This window comes from Acanthochromis polyacanthus, chromosome 19 (assembly GCF_021347895.1).
Source record: "Acanthochromis polyacanthus isolate Apoly-LR-REF ecotype Palm Island chromosome 19, KAUST_Apoly_ChrSc, whole genome shotgun sequence".
In the NCBI taxonomy this organism is placed as follows: Eukaryota; Metazoa; Chordata; class Actinopteri; family Pomacentridae; genus Acanthochromis; species Acanthochromis polyacanthus.
The window spans coordinates 8,707,183-8,725,027 of NC_067131.1; the positions used below are offsets into that span (position 1 = coordinate 8,707,183).

At 41.4% G+C, this 17,845-nt stretch overlaps 1 protein-coding gene across 3 annotated transcripts in view; it reads left to right on the plus strand.

Annotated features, from left to right (window-relative positions):
* Positions 1–14,572: 14,572 nt before the first annotated feature.
* LOC110958244 (zinc finger MIZ domain-containing protein 1-like) overlaps positions 14,573–17,845 on the plus strand; it is a 122,134-nt gene continuing 118,861 nt past the window's right edge. Inside the window, exon 1 of one of the 3 annotated variants that reach the window (XM_051939349.1) lies at positions 14,573–14,888. The gene's annotated coding sequence lies outside the window, so the exon portion shown is untranslated. The remainder of the gene's footprint in view (positions 14,889–17,845) is intronic. The other 2 variants (XM_051939348.1, XM_051939350.1) reach the window with 2 other exon arrangements.

Below are 17,845 nucleotides of genomic sequence, written 5' to 3' on the forward strand. Positions count from 1 at the left end.
TGCTTGCTAGATTCCTTCTACAAAAGATTTTTATTGCATTTTCTTCAAAAAGACCATATTTTACTGTTTTATAGCTTCTTTTACTTTTCTCTAAATGCAGTTTGTAGCATGTGTACGGTCTACAACCGGATTTTCCGGCTCTGTCCTGTACTGTTTACATGATAATAAAGCTGTCCTTGACCTTGATGTTGAAAGGCCTGATAAAAACAGTGGAGGAAATGCAGCAGTGAATCACTCTCCACTCTCTAAAAGTAGTACAGTGGATAAAGCCATAAAACCACATAATAGCTTAACTGCACATTTAACAAAGTCGGTTCTTAATGATCATTTATTGCAGCATAATCTGTAATATTCTGTCGATGACGTATTTTTGCAGCAGCGAAAATGTTCTATGTGTTTATTTTATGACTTTCATACAGTTGTGTATGTACACAAATTCAAACAAATTTGCTTTGATTTTGGGCTTGTGGTTCTCTATTTTGTGTCTGATGATTTTCCACAGGTTGTCAATTGGATTTAGATCTGGTGATTGAGCAGGCTGAAGCAAAGTTCCAATGTTCTGGTTCTCCATCTAGGCTTTACCTGACTTTGTCATGTAGCAAGGGGCAATGTCTTGTTGGAAAATCCAGTCATTGGAGGCAGGAAAGAGTTTTTCAGCTGGTGGAAGAAGACTGTTTTCAAGAGCGTCTCTGTACATGACGTGGTTCATTTGCCCTTCACTCAGCTGCATTTGCCCTGTTCCACCCATACTGAAACAACCCTAGATGGTCACTGATCCACCTCCATGTTTTACTGTAGGGGCAAGACAGTCTAGGGAGTCTTCCAGCTTCCTCCTGCCCAGTAAGTTGGCTGGAGTGGGCATCAACAGTCAACAATAGTCATCAACAATCATCAACAGTCCAATCCTTGTGATCCAAAGAAAAGAGTAACCAGGCTTTCCTCTGCCTTTTGTTGATGAAAGGCTTCTTCCAACCCCTGTGTGACTTCAGACCAGCTTCAAGAAGTCGGTTTCCAACTGTCCTTGCCCAGCAAGTCAAATTTCGCGATGGTGCCCACTCATTTTTAAGGTCCTTGGAGGTCTGACAATGATTCCTGTCATAGGAACGGATGAGTGCACGGTCATCTCATGGGGTAGAAAGACGTTTCCTGCTGCGACTAGCTAGCAATTTGGTAGTTCCATGTTGGGCTTGTTTTTTCTTGGTGTAATGAACGGCTGCCTTGGAGATCTTCAGTTTTTTTGCTACTTGTCTCTCACTCATGCCAGTTTCCACGAGTGCCAAGATGGCTGCCTCCGTGGCTTCACATAATTCTTTAGTTTTCGGCATCATGTGAGAGCTGACAACTTCTGAGTTGTGCTACAGCGTGAATGTAAGCAGGAAACCACTCTAGGCCTTTGCATGTGCAGTGCTGCTTATGATATGAAATGGCCTCTTATATACCCTGGGGATACAATTATGCTAAAGCATGTCAAATAGGACATGAAGTATTATGGAATTAGCTGCATTTTTGTCCTGTTCATTGTGTTCTTTTCAGGTAATATACCTTCAGTGGTACCAGGCATTAAAATGAACCAGAAATTAAAGAAAACAAGGGTGGTCTGATCAATTTTTCCATGACTGCATGTAATCACATTATATTCAGATGCTATCTTGCCTCAAATGATGCCTAACATTGTGTACAGTAATTCAAATATGTCTTTATTTCTGAGATTTTCCAACTTTACCATGTGGGGAGGTAAGAGTGTGCTTTTATTTTCTGATAAGAGAATCTCTGTGCAGAAAAGTGACTGAGTGCCTGCTTGCTTTTTCTTTTGACATGTCAGGTGCCATGTTTACGTAGCCTGTTGCCCGGCAACTCCTGCCAAACAGACGGGGGGGATGAGGGAAGCTGTTAAAGCCCCACAAGTAGATGTTGTCGTGGGAGGGAAATGTGTGGCTGCATGTGTGGTTCTGTGCATCTACAAACAGGTAGGACTGCTGCCCTCCATGAGGCTTAACAAGTTGCTACACCTTTCTCATTATAACCTCTTATTGTCTAATAAGGCAGGGACTGATTCGTTGCAGGAGCGCCTTAATAAGAAGTAATATAAGGAAGGGGGCATGAAAAGGTCAACTGATCTGATTACATTAATGCTGGCTCTTGTTGAACAATGTTCACGCAAATTGTTGTTGTAAAATATAAAATAGAGGTTATTGCTATCAAGGTAAAATTTACAAACTGGAGCAAATGTTGTAAAGTTTCAAATAGACTGTTATGTGTGGTTTTATTCAGATTCCTCAGATTAGCCTTCCATTATCCTGTAACAACAGAAAAAAATTTGCAGCAATATTTGATATCTGTAACATTTTAAGTGCACATGGAAGTACATTTGGTACATTAACATGAAGTCGGTGCTTTACCTGGATGATGCTGTGGTGCATTTATGGTCTTTTAGCAATCCAACAACCTCAGTGCTTAATTTTTGATTTCAAGATGATCTACACTTAACAGTGTAGGTCCAGTTACTTTAAAAAATGGAGTCAGTTACTGTATTCTTTATATATTCCTTTTTGAAAAAAATACTTATATTTCTAAATACAAAACAGCTGCTACTTATGTCTCAGTCCAGCTCTGTCAGAAATGCCTTCAACAACTCTGAAACTTAAATTGTATACCTTTTGCCAGGGGCGGAGCTAGACCATTTTCAGGAACCTTAATTTTTTTAAGCACCCCTAGAATTATTGGGCATTATTTATTTATGTTTATAATAAATGCTGAAATAATTATTAACAGTGTTATTTATTTTACCGTTTCAAACCAAATGCAAAATCTGGCAAAGTTCTCCCTAATTTGACCCCCCCCCCTTTGGATAATGGTTTGATCCATTAAGAGAGCGCAAGTTCCCCTCTACTCTGCCGCTTCGCTGAATACTGCTCCCACCCCTGTGTGCGTGTGATGGATTGGGCAGAGAGATTGACAGGTTAGCCGACAGAGCCAGCAACTGCAGGTGACTGCAACATTTACTTGGTATTTATACCCTGAAGTGAACTCACAAGTTTGTCCATGAAATCTGCATTTATAAGCCTGAGTTGTCTAAACAAACAATCCAGCTAGCTAGCTTGCCGTCTTGCTAGCGAATTTTACTCATTTAGCCTCGCAAATCACAAAATGAAGCAAGCAATGCTTATGGCATGCCAAACATGAAGGTGAAAAAAGGCTATTGTAATTTCACACTGGTGCCATATCATTGTTTTATCAATGTGTTGTTTGTAGGCCGACCGTCACAATGGATATTAGGGCTTTTTTCCCAAGAAAACTCCAGCAAAAGCTTCAGGTAAGGTTTGGGGGGCAAAGCGACGTTACTGCATGTGTTCAAATGTTTATTTTGTGGCGTTAACTCAATTGCTAGCAGACATATTTTGAAAATCAAACTTCAAACGGTCAGCATTTTGAGAAGGACTATTTTGACTGTTTCTTGAACCAACGAATAGTATCTAAGAGAATGACTGAGCTCTGTTATGAATGCAGAAGAGCAGTGCTTAACATTGGTCAGATGTGTGCAAAACAGCATTTTCTTGGATGTTGAAGGGTTTCGATTCAAAATAATTCAATGTCAAAGAGTTACGGTGATCAAGAGTTTTCATAGTGACAACTCTGCAAACAGAATTGTACAATCCCTCAGACTGCTGATGATGAACCGGAGCGTGACGTTGCCACTCACGAATGGCAAAACTGTCAATGTACAGCCAACTAAGCGTGGCTAGAACTAATGAATCAATGAGTCTCAGCTGTTTTCCAGGCAAAATTTCCAACTTGGGAAGTCTGCAATTCCTCCAAACATTCCTGGAAAACAGAGCCATTCAGCTGCTGTGGCCACGAGTACAGAAAAGGACAGAAGCGCCACAATTTCCAAAAGCAGATGGTGCTCTAAAAGTCTTTGGTTTGTCCAGAAACAGGACCACTCCAGTGAAAAACCATAACTAAACACTCAAGAGGCCACCTCTGTCTATTGGTACTCAACCTCAAAATACCAGTAAATGCAAACTTTGTGCAACAAGTACTAGTTTTTGACCTGGTACTGTAGGTAAGTGTATTTCAATATGAACTCTAAACAATATCGGATGATTTGAAACATACTCTTACTAGTAGTAGTTGGAGTACTAGCACTTAGACGCTGAAATAAGACGTCATAAGAGAAACTTAGAATTGTATTCCTCTTCTTTTGCTAGAGGCTAATTTCCTCCTTACACCTTCAGAGATTGCACCAAGTAAACATGTCCCAAATCATCCCAGACATGCAGATTTGCTATTATTTCTAATTATTGAATATATTTTGGTTTTGGATGTTTATTTGAACCTAAAAACCATGGGCTCCTGAAATAGATGATTTTAAAAAGTGGAAAACACACATGCTGGTGATTTATTGTCCCCTTTAAAACTCAGTTACTCTATCTTCCTGTCCAAATCCTGTTTAGTTGTTTGCTTATACATTTTTCTTGCTGCTGTAGCCTAGATAACTAGCCGAATTCTTATGCAAATATCCAGCAGAAGTAGTTTGACTGCAAAGAATCTCTTCATGCTCTGAAACACTGGAGAAAAAAACAGCAGCTTTTAGTGTTGGTTCCTTGAAAAATGGCAAGAGCTTCTTTCTTTCTGCACTCACCAATTTGCACCTACAGTAACACTGCGCAATCTCCATTGTAGAAGAGGTATATATAGAGAGAGACCAGTTTCTCAGCTCACTGTAATGCATTAAAGCAACAAGACATGTTGAATTTTCAGTAACGGGGGCACGGAGCTTGCTTTTTTCCCCCCTTCTTTTCTCTAATGGAAAAGCTCTTGCTCTGCTATTAATATTACCTCGTCACCTACAAGCAAGACCGGCAGCAAGTTCAAAAGTTCACATCTGCTCTGTGGAGGTTTGAAAAGTAAGAAATCACTAACTGACAATAGATGCAGAAGGGCTGAGAGGAAAGTAGCTACGCCGAGAAACTGCAAGAAAACGAGTCCTTGACAGCGCCGGTGGTATGAAGCCGTGCGACCAGGGCTGTGTTTTCACTTGTGAGTTACTGCGGTAGATGTATCTCAGATCAGGTATGTGGATAACGCAGAAGCAAATTATCATAAGAGCGAATCGCTAAGCCCCTTTGATGAAAAATAACTGAAGAGATCCAATCTGACCTTAAAAAAAACATGTGACATTTCCCAGTTGGAGAGCTGAAACCCATCCTCCACGATAAGGAGAGCATCTTACTGAAATGTCACAGGGCCGGACAGACGAGCTCCGATAATGACGAGGAACTGCCATCTTGGCAAAATGCTTTTTATTTATTTATCTTTTTAAATTTTCATTAGTGCGCTATAACTGCAACGCAATTTGCTGTGGTATCTCATTAAGCCTTATAACGTCTGGCTAATAATTAAACACTCACATTTAGCAGAAAATGATCCGGCAGGGTGTATCACAAGCAGAGGATTTTTGACAAACACAGTATGCTTTGACTATAATTGACTTTTTCACTCTGCCCCGGAGTTATGGGAGAGTAATGGGGCTGGAAATAGCTAGTTAACCTCTGTCAGGTAACACGTAAAAGGAAAACAAAAAAAATAAATAAATAAGAGTCTTCATGGCGCCAAAATACACTTGAACCTTTTTCCTGTGAGAGGAACAGAAGATGTCAAGGTGGGAATTGTTACACTAAGTGATTTTATTAAGTGTAACACCCACTGAGAGCTCAATCTGCCACGCAGGGATTGTTTGACGCAAATTATACATAATTCCCAGTGCATGACAAAACATCCATAACCCACACATGCTGTAGGTTTAGCTGCGCTATGCCTTAAAGCAAGAAAAAAGCTGAGTGCCATCCATCATCAAATTATATTAGTTGATGATTGTAATTGTAGCGAATGAGATAAACTGATTTCCCAAGCTTTTGGGACCCTTTAATATGCACAACTATGATTTAATTGATAATTTCAGACGTTAAAAAAGGGTAAAACCGCTGGATTACTCAACAGAAAATGAATTGTAAACATCAAATAATTAAGATTTTAACTCATTTATACAACAGAAACACCATGAAGCTGGTTTTTCTCTGTTTTGCAACTCAATTATTCCTCACTGTTGTGCAGTATGAGCTGACTGATTAGTAGTTTCATCGGTTTGTCAACTGGCACGAAAATCTATTTGGCAACAATGGCAAAAAAAATCTGATGTTTTTCTGTGTTATTGTAAACTGAATTCATTTGGGTTTTGGACACTGCCAGTGCATCGTGGAAAAAGGAAAAACGCTGCCAATTTCCACACGGCGAATTAATAAACAACAATCACTTATCAAAATCATTTATCTCACATGTGTGGATTTGATGCTGTTGCCTGTTTGATGTCATTGTTTACTGAGTATCGACACAGAAAGTCCCACTTTGCTTTCAAAATTGGGGATTTTTTTTTTTTTTTTTTTTTACAAAATAAAAAGTCAGTTAATCAGAAAACATCCCACTGGCAATAAAAAAAAAGTGTTATTTTCTGCTGTAAAAATAAGAGTTCCTATCTCCCTTCTGTCAGTGTTTGCTGCGTGTCAGTGCTGCAGTGATCATGTTATTCCTCTCAGTATATCGTAGCAAAGGAAACATGTTGTCAACCCCCTCGCCTCTTTCTCTGCCTGCACTGTCTGCCTCTGTCTCTCCTGCTTCTTCATTGCCCATGGCCTAAGGGAACAGTTGGCTTTCTGAATGTTCTTCCCCCTTTGTGAGCACACATTGATTGGCTCTTCGCTCCCCCAAAGCAGAGCAGCATGGGGTGCCAGCAGCCAGCTTTCTGCTGGTGCTGCTCAAAAAAAAAAGAGAAAAAAAAGTCTGAGGGAAATGGAGGAGGAAGAAATTGTCAGGAGGCTTCACCACAACCTGTCTAGGTATGTCTCTTCTTCTTCTCTTCCTGTCTGCCCCTTCCGCCGTAATGAGAATCAATGGGGTTTAACACATTTCCCTCATGTCTTTTTGTCAAATCGAGTGCAATAGCCGAGCCCTGTCCCCCTCCTCCTAATTGCCCTGCTGTTTCCCTCCGTCCTTTGCATTCCTGTTTGTTGACCAGACTCCACAGCGCAGCCTGCAGTGCTGTCACCAGGTCACACACAACCCCACAGACTCCCGGTAATTTGTTTGGGAGCAAAAGACGCGCACGAACCAAAGAGGCTCGGCCAAACAGAAGCACAAAATCTGTCATCCACGGCAGGCAGGCGTTTTCATGTTCAGCCGAAGAAAGTGTCACAAAGCACAGTTTCCTGAACATCACAGTAACCTGACCCCAGGGGAATGTACGTCTCCGGCGCTGTCTCTCTCCATATTTTCAGACATCCCACCGAGCAGCGTGAGCTCTCGGTCCACAGCGGAGCAAAGTGTGCGCTGAGAACACATTTTGACTGGAAGCCAGCCAGTAGTTGGTTGGTTGGTTGGTTGCGGAGGATGTGGGCCGGTCTCTGGAGCCCGGCGGTTGTTCATTCATAAACCAGGTGGGAACTGTAAATGAGAACACAGACATGTCGCTGCCTACGCTTTCAAAGATCACATTGTGCTGTTTTTATGTAAGGAGCAGCAGGACGTGCGGGGGTCCAACATAAGCAACGTGCTTTGTGCTCCATTTCAGAAATTTAGCAGATAAAAGTGGCTTTGAAAGTTTGGAGAAGAAAATAGCAGTGAGGGTTTGAAGGAAAATGGAAGTGAACTTGGGCCTTATTCTGAAGTTCTGACTTGAAATCTGTCAGGATTTTTGACTCCTGTGATCTTCTTTATGGCAGTCATTTGACTTTGAACCTTTTATGACAAAAAATTCCGCCTAATAAAATGCAACAATTGACAGAGAGGAAGTCAAATTAAAAAAGGTCAAATGGTCTCCTAAAAATTATGTTTATATGCAGATTCCCGTGTGTAGTTAAGGCTGGGGAAAGATTGTGGTTCTTGTTAAATGGCAAAAAATACAAGACTTGTGTCACCACTGCTGACATTATTTGCCAAAATGACTATTTTTTTTCTCTAACCTTTAACAAGCAGTTTGACTTGAATGGTGACGATGTGCAGACAGGTTTTAGCTGAAACATCAGGCAGCCTTGCAAATACAAAAGGTTTCCTCATTATGTTGGAAAAAATGGAATTTGCAGGATCCTGTTTCTTTTACAACATGTCGCTAATTATTAATATATAAACAGGATTTATAAGAGACATGTTTGGTGACAGACAGAGACAGAAAACCACTCAAACACACGAGGATTTCATTAGAAAATGTATTTTCTTGCTTAGGATGTTTGGCTTTGGTTACATCGCTCATAAGACAAAAATGGAGTTAATACAAAAAAAAAATTACTAAATATTCAAGCGACTGGCTGCACAAAGAAATAGGCATAAAGAGAAACTATGCATCCAGCGCTCTAATTGCATTTGGCAGAAAGGAGTCCACATTTTAGTGCCTCAGAATTGTGTGTTGGATGTTCAGCGCATGATCAAATAAATCTTTTAACACCAAATCCTCGAGCTGAACTGCATGTACTGAATTATCAGTAATCATCGGCGACTGAATCAGCAGCTGTTTGCATTGATGAAAGCACCGAAATCCAACTGCTAACTAATCCATGATATGCGGCGGGCTTTAAAAAAAACACGCTAAGATACATGATGTGGTGACTCCGTCTCACTGTACTGAACGGAACAAAACTGTCTGATCCCGGAACAGACTGAACTCAATGAAAATTGAAGACTAGGATGAAAAAAATCAGAAATAGTGAGCTATGTGTGTGATGAATTAGGATGTGATGTATTAATTTAAACCAAATCTTGATAAAGATCTCCTTTAGGTTTTGGAAGGTGCTTCAGTTCTCATCCAAGAGGTTTCTTTAGTTCCTGAAAGGTGAAATGTCGTCAGGTTGCTTTTTACTGAAACTCTAGAAGATGACAGATAATCTACACATTTATTTGATTTGTTACTTTGCCAAGGAGGCGGAGCCTAGGTGAAATTATGTAAGCATCGGCATTGGTTTGTTTGTCTGTTTGCAACATTACTCAAAAACGGACGAGTAGATTTGGATGAAATTTACAGGGAAGGTCAGAAATGACACAAGAATCGCCTGATTAGATTCTGGCAGTGATGCATCTTATAATCTAGATCCATGGAATTGCTAAAGATTTCTGTATCACTGCAAGATAGCGTCACGGCGTCACTGTAACTATGACTACAAGTGAATGCAATGTTCATGATTGTGATCCTACTACAAATCAACTTTTGCGGACTTATTGGGACTTACCCATCCAAAATTATACAAGGAACAATTAATTAGATTGTCGGGGTGTTTCTGAGTCCCATCAATTCCCGCCGCCTACTACATATTTAAGTCGTGCTATTCAGTATCTGTACATAACGTTCACATGCATAGCCCTCTGCTCAGTGCAAGGTAATTTTGTTTGTGGGTACATCTTTATTAAATAGTCTCATTCTATAGTGCCGTGATTTCTGCCGTGGCTTTTCAAGATTTTAGCCATTGGTAATGATGCAACTAAGCAGCAGCAAACATAACAGTAATGCTAGCTATACTAGCTAATTATCACTTTAATAAGCTGTTCTGTTTTATCAGTCCGTCACTGTGGTCCAGAGAAAGATATCTCTACAATTACTGGATGTATTGCAATGAAACAAGCATGTGCACAAGGCTGTGTGAAGCTGTGTTTGCCTGAGCAACAGCCCATTTGGCCTTTTTTGGCTGAGCTGATGCTCTAGTTTAAAAAAGAAAAACAGGTTTTACTGTTCTGGCTGCAAGAATATAAGTATCCCATGATTGCTAAAGTCTAATTTTTTATTACTTTTTCCATAGATTTGCCTCATTTGCATGATATAAAGAGACGTCCTATGCTTGCCATATGGCTCTGTAGCATCTAAACTTGGGTGAAAATGACTTACTGCATTACCAACAGGACTCACATGTGTTTCCCAATAAAACACAGCTTGTCACATTTGCATCATGTTGTGCAAGACTGCCTCGTATCAGACATTCACCGATCTTAGCCGGGAAGCTAGCAGACTAACATATGGGCAAGAAGCTGGCTTCCAAAAGTGAAGATTTCATCAAAGAGAAAAGAGTTGAGGGAATTTGCAGAGCTTCATTCAGACAACCAGCAGACCTGCAGGTGTAGAATTCTGATAGAAATGTCAAGCAGTCTATTCATACCTCTCAATAGGACTTTTTTAGATTGGAAGCTGGCTAATAATGACCTAAAAATAAACTTTTCATCATAAAATCATGAATACTAGTAATCATAAATACAATATGTACTGTACATGTGATTTTTTTTATTATTTTATTCAATAAATTCTTTCGATTACTAACATTCAAATTATATTAAGAAAGTAATATTGTTGACACCGGTTCACGTAAAATATGCAAATCATTGGATTCCTCTGAAATTAACCACTTCTATTGCTGCAAATCAATTTTTAAGGACTTTGTCAACTTGAAGTTTGCATTTTTTTTTTTTTACAATTTTGGGTATTTGCTTCACCCGAGAATAAAGCAAATGCTGTACGTTGTTTTTCTTTAGGGTTAATCATGTTAACCCTAAAACATGATATTTTTTTTTGTTAGACTTGTTATTGTTTCCATTTTCTTTGCTCTGCAATTCTATTTGAAGAAAATGACAGTTGAGTGAAAAAATGGACAAAATGTAGAGGTTAGTTACACAATGCTAAAGGAGAAGTACACCTGATTTTTTGCTCTTTCACTACAATTAGGATAGCAGTTTAGAGAGACTAAATGTGATTTCAGGTTGATAGAATCCTGAAAAGTCAACTGTCTTTAGTAAAGCATCCATGCATCCATGCATCCATCCATCCATCCATCCATCCATCCATCCATCCATCCATCCATCCATCCATCTTTTTTACAATGAAGTTATATTTTCTATGTAATACTAAAGAAAGCGCTTTTCTTCTGGGAGCTAACCCCAAAAGCTCCAGTTCAGAGAATACCAGAGAGCCTGGTGATCAAGTAAAATACCTCTACCAGCTATTGTGAAATAAGGGATAGTAAGGCCTGAAACTATGATCACGAAATCCAGATTGACATGTCACCATTGCTCTGTAGTCTAGTGCATATTTTGACATACTAAGCCAGATATAGACTGCTCAAGTGTAATTCCTGGGCTTCAGTAGGAATCACCGAGTCAAGCTGCTGTCAGCATCATGGCGATGAACATTCACCTGCACTGAAGTGTTTAGTTGCAATGACAGATGAAAGCTGACAGTTGAGTTGGACGCTTGGATGTGAAATGATAAGAATTTTTGAACAGGTCACGTACATATATGAAAAACTTGCTTTATTAAATAATAGTGACAGCATGCATGAGTAGGTTGAATGGTTAATACTGTGGAGAATGATATACTTCATTCAATTCAGTTCAACCACAAGGCTCCAGGGCAAAGAGAGAGTCAGTAGACACATCAGACATATACATATGAGAGTCTAGTGGGTTTAATGTAACATATATTGATGAAATGAAGCCTTATGAATGTATAGTGAACCACATCTGCAACATCTGCTTTTAAATGTTTACATGACAAACTAAGAATCAACAGAGGTTTATGTGTGAAGTTTGAATCCTGTGGTTTTCACATATTTCAGTTTCAGTCATGTTTCCTCAAAGTTTAAATGCTTTGCAAGAAATATTTAAATGGATGAGTGTCATGTTGAATCATACTACTTTTACAACCACACTGATGAATATTAAGCTCAATGATGCACATTATTGTAGCTACTTGAACTACTTTATAAGAGACTTTACCTCCAACAATGTGCAACCTGATATTAACTGTGCAATTTAAAAAAAATCTTAATGTCTGAAAAATCTAAAGCAATACGATTAATTTAATATTAGTTTGTGGTTAGTTAAAAGATCATATTTTACACCACTAAGGTACATGTTGATGGGTGACGTCAAAAAATCAGGATGAGGCCTTCAAGTTAGCGCACATCCTTAGTGATAACTTCAGTAGCAACCTCTGACCTCTTGTTGATATAAAAATGTTGAATTATACAGCTTTAAGTCCGCATACCTATTCATAATCTCCACCTCTGCTGCCTGAGGTGCCTCCTTGAGGGTTAAACGCTTATGGTCTCTAATCCACCGCTGTTGACAGGAGAAGGAACCCAGAGTCAGCATGAGCAGAATACAGAAACTCCATTCAGTAAAGGCCGGCAGTCAAACCCGTGTACGTCTCGCTGTGGTGTGACAGCGTAAACCGCCGGACCAGCACACCCCTGCCAGTAAAGCATATCAGGCAAATCTGATGTCACACTGAGTCTGCACATCGATGATGCTGCGCTGCTGAGCATCGCTTCGCATATGATGTTTTTTTTAAAAAAGCATTTGCTTGACAGACTGTGTTTGACTGGGTGTCCTTGACCCAGTTGTGACGAGGGAAAACTCCCCTCTGGATCAGTGTGTCTATCTCATCACAGACATCACACCATCTCCAAAGAGGTGTCACAACACTGTGATCACAGGTCTGACAAGTCGATCGCTCTCAGAACATCCCAGTGTGACGCTACACGGAGGATTTTTTTTCTTAACATGATGGTCCAATATTAATCCAAAAAAAATGGGATAGGTCAATAATGAAGTCATATTTTTTGTTTCAGAATGCATCCCATTCCTGTATTTTGAAAAAGAGCAGCTGCACTTGCTCTGAATTTTACCTGTCATGGTGTGAAACATGAAAGTACTTTGGTGGCTCAGATACTTAAACATGCAAGAAATCCACCACATGCTTGTAGTTCTTTCGGCTGAGTGTGACACACTTAAGTAGGTGAATGGGAGCTATTTCAAGCTCTTTGATAAGTGATGATTTAAGAATTCCAGGAACAGCTGCCTGACTGCACTTAATATTAGCTGTATGATATGAAATATGAGAAACTACTCAAGCTTCTGTGTCATAGATTCATTTGGATTACTTCATACAAATCAAAAGTTGTTTTTTTAATATAGCACAAATTTACAACTTAAATCCACTTAGGGCATGTCACATTGTAAGGCGAAGAATTTACAACATCATACTATAGAGAGAAATCCAAAAATCTAATTTTATTTGGGATATAAAAGGCACAGTTTTGATCAGTACAAGCCAACTAGTAAAAGCTGGTTTTAGTTTTATTGTTATTATTATTACTTTGGATTGTGCACTTCCTGCTGAGCACTAGAGTAACACAAATATAATTATGTGGCTTTAATTAAAGCAAATCATTAGTGATTTTAGATACAATTTAGTTTTTGTCTGTGTGCCAAGTATTCCTTTGTTTGCTTCTATCGTTCAATCTTTGTGCGCAGATTCATGCTGATTATGGTGCACCTTTCAACAATCACCTTATCGAACACCGGAGGGCTTTAACAGCTCAATAAAACTGATGGGGTTCTGGAATCAAAAGTTTACTTCTGCACCCTGAAAAAAAAAAAATCAGCCACCTCAAATTGTTCCAATTCTGTTAGTTAGAGGGAAACATTCCCATTAGCTCATTCAGGGTTGGCTTACAAGCTTGGGACAGGCTGGAATCAATGCTTCCTGTCACCTTTTAGCAGGACAAATGGCGCCTATTGTTGTAGCCCATCCCTCCCTCTATGTTAAGACAGCTGGGGTAGATGCACACAGGCCAGAGAGGTGGAGGTGGGGTATCAGAGGGGTCCAGACACGGCAGCAGCGGGGTGTATCTGCTGTGTGATGACTTCAAAAACAAGAGTGAGGGGGGGAAAAGTCCACTGTGACCCTCATCACATCCACAAGTTCACTCACAGAGGGAGGAGGGTGGTGTGTTGGTAACTTTTGACATGGCTGCTCCCAATGTGCAGCAGCAGGTCACCGTGTTTATGTGTGGCTGTTTGTGTGTGTGCGTGTGGTGCACGGGGAGTCTGGATGCTGCTTGGCACAGTCATGGCTCCTTGACGTCAGCGCTCAGCCCAGCCTGCTGCTGCTGCTGCTGCTGATGCCGCTGCTGCTCTCAAACATGTCTTTGTTATTCAGAGCTTTCCATCAGAGAGCGGCGACCTGCAAAACACGGAAGGTGGCGTCGGTGCCGAGGAGGATCGCGGGGAGGACGACGCGCGTGTGTGCGTAAAATGCGCACGGGGGGTGGCGTGCGCGTAATTGTTGCTGTTTATTAGACTACCGTATTACATGTATTATTATTGTGGTGTAGTTTCCATTAATACACACAGATGAAAAACTGAAAGCTTGTGTTGTTTGTTGTCATAATTATAGTCATCAGGCTCTAATTTTATCCACGTTGACGCCAAAATCATTATTGTCAAGCTGATATTGGCAGTATTATTGTATTCTATGTCTGTATCTTCATATCAGCGTTGCTTTGATAGATGTTATATGACAAATATTTATTTTCGAATTGCAATAAATAACCATAATGTGCGTGATATGTCAATAAAACACCGGCATTATCATCCTTTTACGTGCGTATCCATCATCCCCAAAAATCCAAATAATGTCTCCACAATGCGGTAGAGCCTCCTGGTCGGCAGCTACCACACTCAGAGCGGGGTCTCCTCCAGCAAAGATCCAGATACCAGATGGCTGCTGAGCTGAGCGACAGTCCGGCTCCGGTTCCCGGGTCTCTCTCCCCCGATAGCTTCGCCGGCGCTCAAGGAAATCCGCGACACATTTTGTCAGCAGCCACCGAGCATGGGTCCCTTTGGTAATAGAATAGCCAATGTAATTTGACACTTCAACTTACTGCGCTCTCTCCGAGTCTATTCAGTTACTCACCCACTGACGCTGAGCCCATTCTCAGTGGCCGTGAGGGGGGAAGATATTTAAAAACAAGACGCCGAATATTTTGTACCGAGGACTTTCTCCGCTTCATAGCCCGGTGAGTAGCCGCAAACTTAACGTTGCTCGCTCCCCGGTGTCGCGCTGGGAGGCTTGCCTGTCTCGGGGAAAAGGTTTTTTTTTTGTTTCCACTTTGGCTCAGATTGTTTCCCAACAATAGAGTGACCACTTGAACTGGCACCGAGGAGCGCGTCGGAGCCCGTGATTATAAACCGCAGCTTTTTGTTTACTATCACGCCGCTCTGTGCCGTCGGGACTGAACCGGCGGGCTGTTAAGCAGGTTGTGCATTTCGTTAGTAACAGATGCCGCGTTGATCTCTAACGCGTTGGGGCTTTGGAGGCTACATTGTGGCAGCCTGTGTGCGTTTTCCCATCGCAGAATACATCATGCGTAAATGTGGTCTGGAAGGTGCTCCTTTGCTTCCACCTTTTTCCTTTGCTGCTGCTGCTGCTGCTGCTGATGCTGATGTGCACATGGTTTGTCTGATGTGGGTTTAACGTTGCAAAGCTGGAGAATAACTGTGGCAAGACAACGGTCACTGCAGTGCACGGATTGTTCACTGAATGTCACATCGAGTCTTCATTTCTGATTCCATGTGTTGGCTACTTTTAAATATAGAAGCATTCATGTCACAGCCCGCAGATCTCCTCCTGCTGTAGGTCATTACAGCTTCATAAGGGTTTAACAAGTTGACTCCCCAAATTCCTGCTGTCTGAGTATGGAACCAGTTGGGATTGAGGGGCCCTCTCTCATACAGAACTGGGCTCCTTCTCACTTGCTGTACATCTGTCCAGGAAGCCAAAAGCATGGCCAAGTGGAAAAAGTAAGCTAGACTCTGTTCCCTCTTTTACTTCCTAGCCATTGTCAATGAGAGGAGGGAGAGCAGGAGGGAGGGAGGCAGACTTTCTGTCATGTACACATGCTCTTTATTTCTCAAAATCCCAGTTTGGGAGCATCAAACAAGCAAACATATGTGCAGATGTTTCTCGTCTGCTTTTATTGAGATGTCCAGGAGAGCCCTTCCTGTTTTTGTTATGTTGCTGAAAAGTTCATTCTCCTCGTGTCTGCTTTTAGCTGCCGCCGCATCCGAATTTGTCCTGGACCCAGCTGCTGCTGTGGGGGTGTTAAACTTGTGTGTGGATAGCAGCTATTGAGCAGCCTTGTTTACGTTTCTGTCATGTAATCTGAAGGGTGTCTTTGGGTTTAGCAGCTGCCGCCTCTGAACTGACAGGTTTCTCAGCTCTACTGTTTTAAAAAAAACTTTCAGATTCAGCCCAGACGGAAGATGGGAGGTGATGTCAAAGTAGGAAGCTGCCCCCCTCGTACACCCAGTCATACTTTTAACCAGCTTTTCCAATCTGTGTGCATCTCAAGCGCTTCACGGCACGTGTGATTGAGCGCTGATTGAGCGCTGCTTGTGTGGGGAAACTTAAAGCTTCCAGCGGTTTTCATAGATTAGGGTGGTGTCAGACAGAGGAGGAGGCTTTTCTGTCCCATCCCCTCCTTCTCCAGTCACCCCACCCCTGAGGGGCCCCAGGTTGGGCTCCTGAATAACCATGGGGCAGACCCCACCAGGCTGACCTTCTTCTATTCAACTTGAGGATGTTGAAACACCAGCCGTCAAACAAAAGACACATTGAAACAGAGATCTGCAACCCAGCACGTGTGTCTGGGCGCTGAAGTAGACCATTTATTAACTCTCAGTTTCCCACTGACCAGTGAAAAGCATCAGCACATAGCAACACAGAGTAAAACTGTGCAGGGACAAAAGGAGAAGCTGCTTCTGACACAGATTAGCGAAGCAAAACCTGGAAGTAAATAGAGAAAATAAAACTTTTGGATTCATTTCAAATCAAACCTGACGTATGTTTTTTTTTTTTTTTCTAAGCTTCTCTTTTTGTCTGGACTGCAGCCAGGCTGAGGTCTGTGGGTGGCACTGTGGATTGACAATGGCAACACGTTGTCAGTGCAGGGGCAGAGGTTTTTTTTTTTTTTTGCTCTCGCCTTTCCACCCACCCGACGTGGTGAGAGTAAAGGCGGAAGCTGGAAATGGCTGTGCCACATGGGAAATTATTCAACTCTCAGATCAGAGAGGACACACAAGAGGCCTCATTACCTCCAGCAGCACTGCTGGCCAGTCTGCGAGGAGAGCCGCCGTGTTGCAACGAGCTGCACTCACCTACTGAAATATTGTCTATGTGATGCTCCTTTTGTCTGGAAATGTTCAGGAGACACGACATAGAGGAGCAAAACCATTTTCCACCTTAAAAGTTGAAATATGCTGCTTTGGAAATGTGTCAAAGCAGTTTGATCTGCATTATTCTAACAAAATTAAGCCCTATCCCAGAGGTTTGCAGCCTAAACCTGCTTTTACCAACAATGTGTACTTCAGTATCTGGTAAACAGGGTTGTTAGATGTTGTATAATGTCATAATGTTATTGATTCGGCTTGGGAATTCCACTTGCGGCGAGCAGCTCCTGCGTACCGAGAGCTCTCTTAAGCACTCTAACAGGAAAAAGGCGACCGGCTGCTCTTCCCTCCACGGTCGGAGCCTGTGGGAGGTTTGTGTAGGTTTTGCTCAAGGTCCTTTTTGTGTTGTCTTTGCTCAACAGAATAAACTCCTGGGATGAATCACTCTGCTGGTATGGCTATTTTCAAAGGGTAAGAAGAGTGCAGGGCAAGCCTACAGAAAGTGTGTCACTGGGCAGTTGGAGCAGTTTAATCATGAGCTTTACCTTGGTGTCAAACAGCACTTAGTTTGTAATAATCCCTGGTACTTGGGAGCAATTATGACATTGTGGAGGGTTGTTTTAATAGAGCAGCATCTATTCTAGTGGGATTGTTTTGGGTAGGTAGTGGTTGAATGCATTATGTAGGCATTTTGTGTTATATTTCAGATTCAAATACAAGGCTTTTTCTTTCTTTTTTTTTAACAGCTGTGGTTAATAGGTTATTTTGCAGATAAAGATTAAGCATACAGAACTGATAACAACAC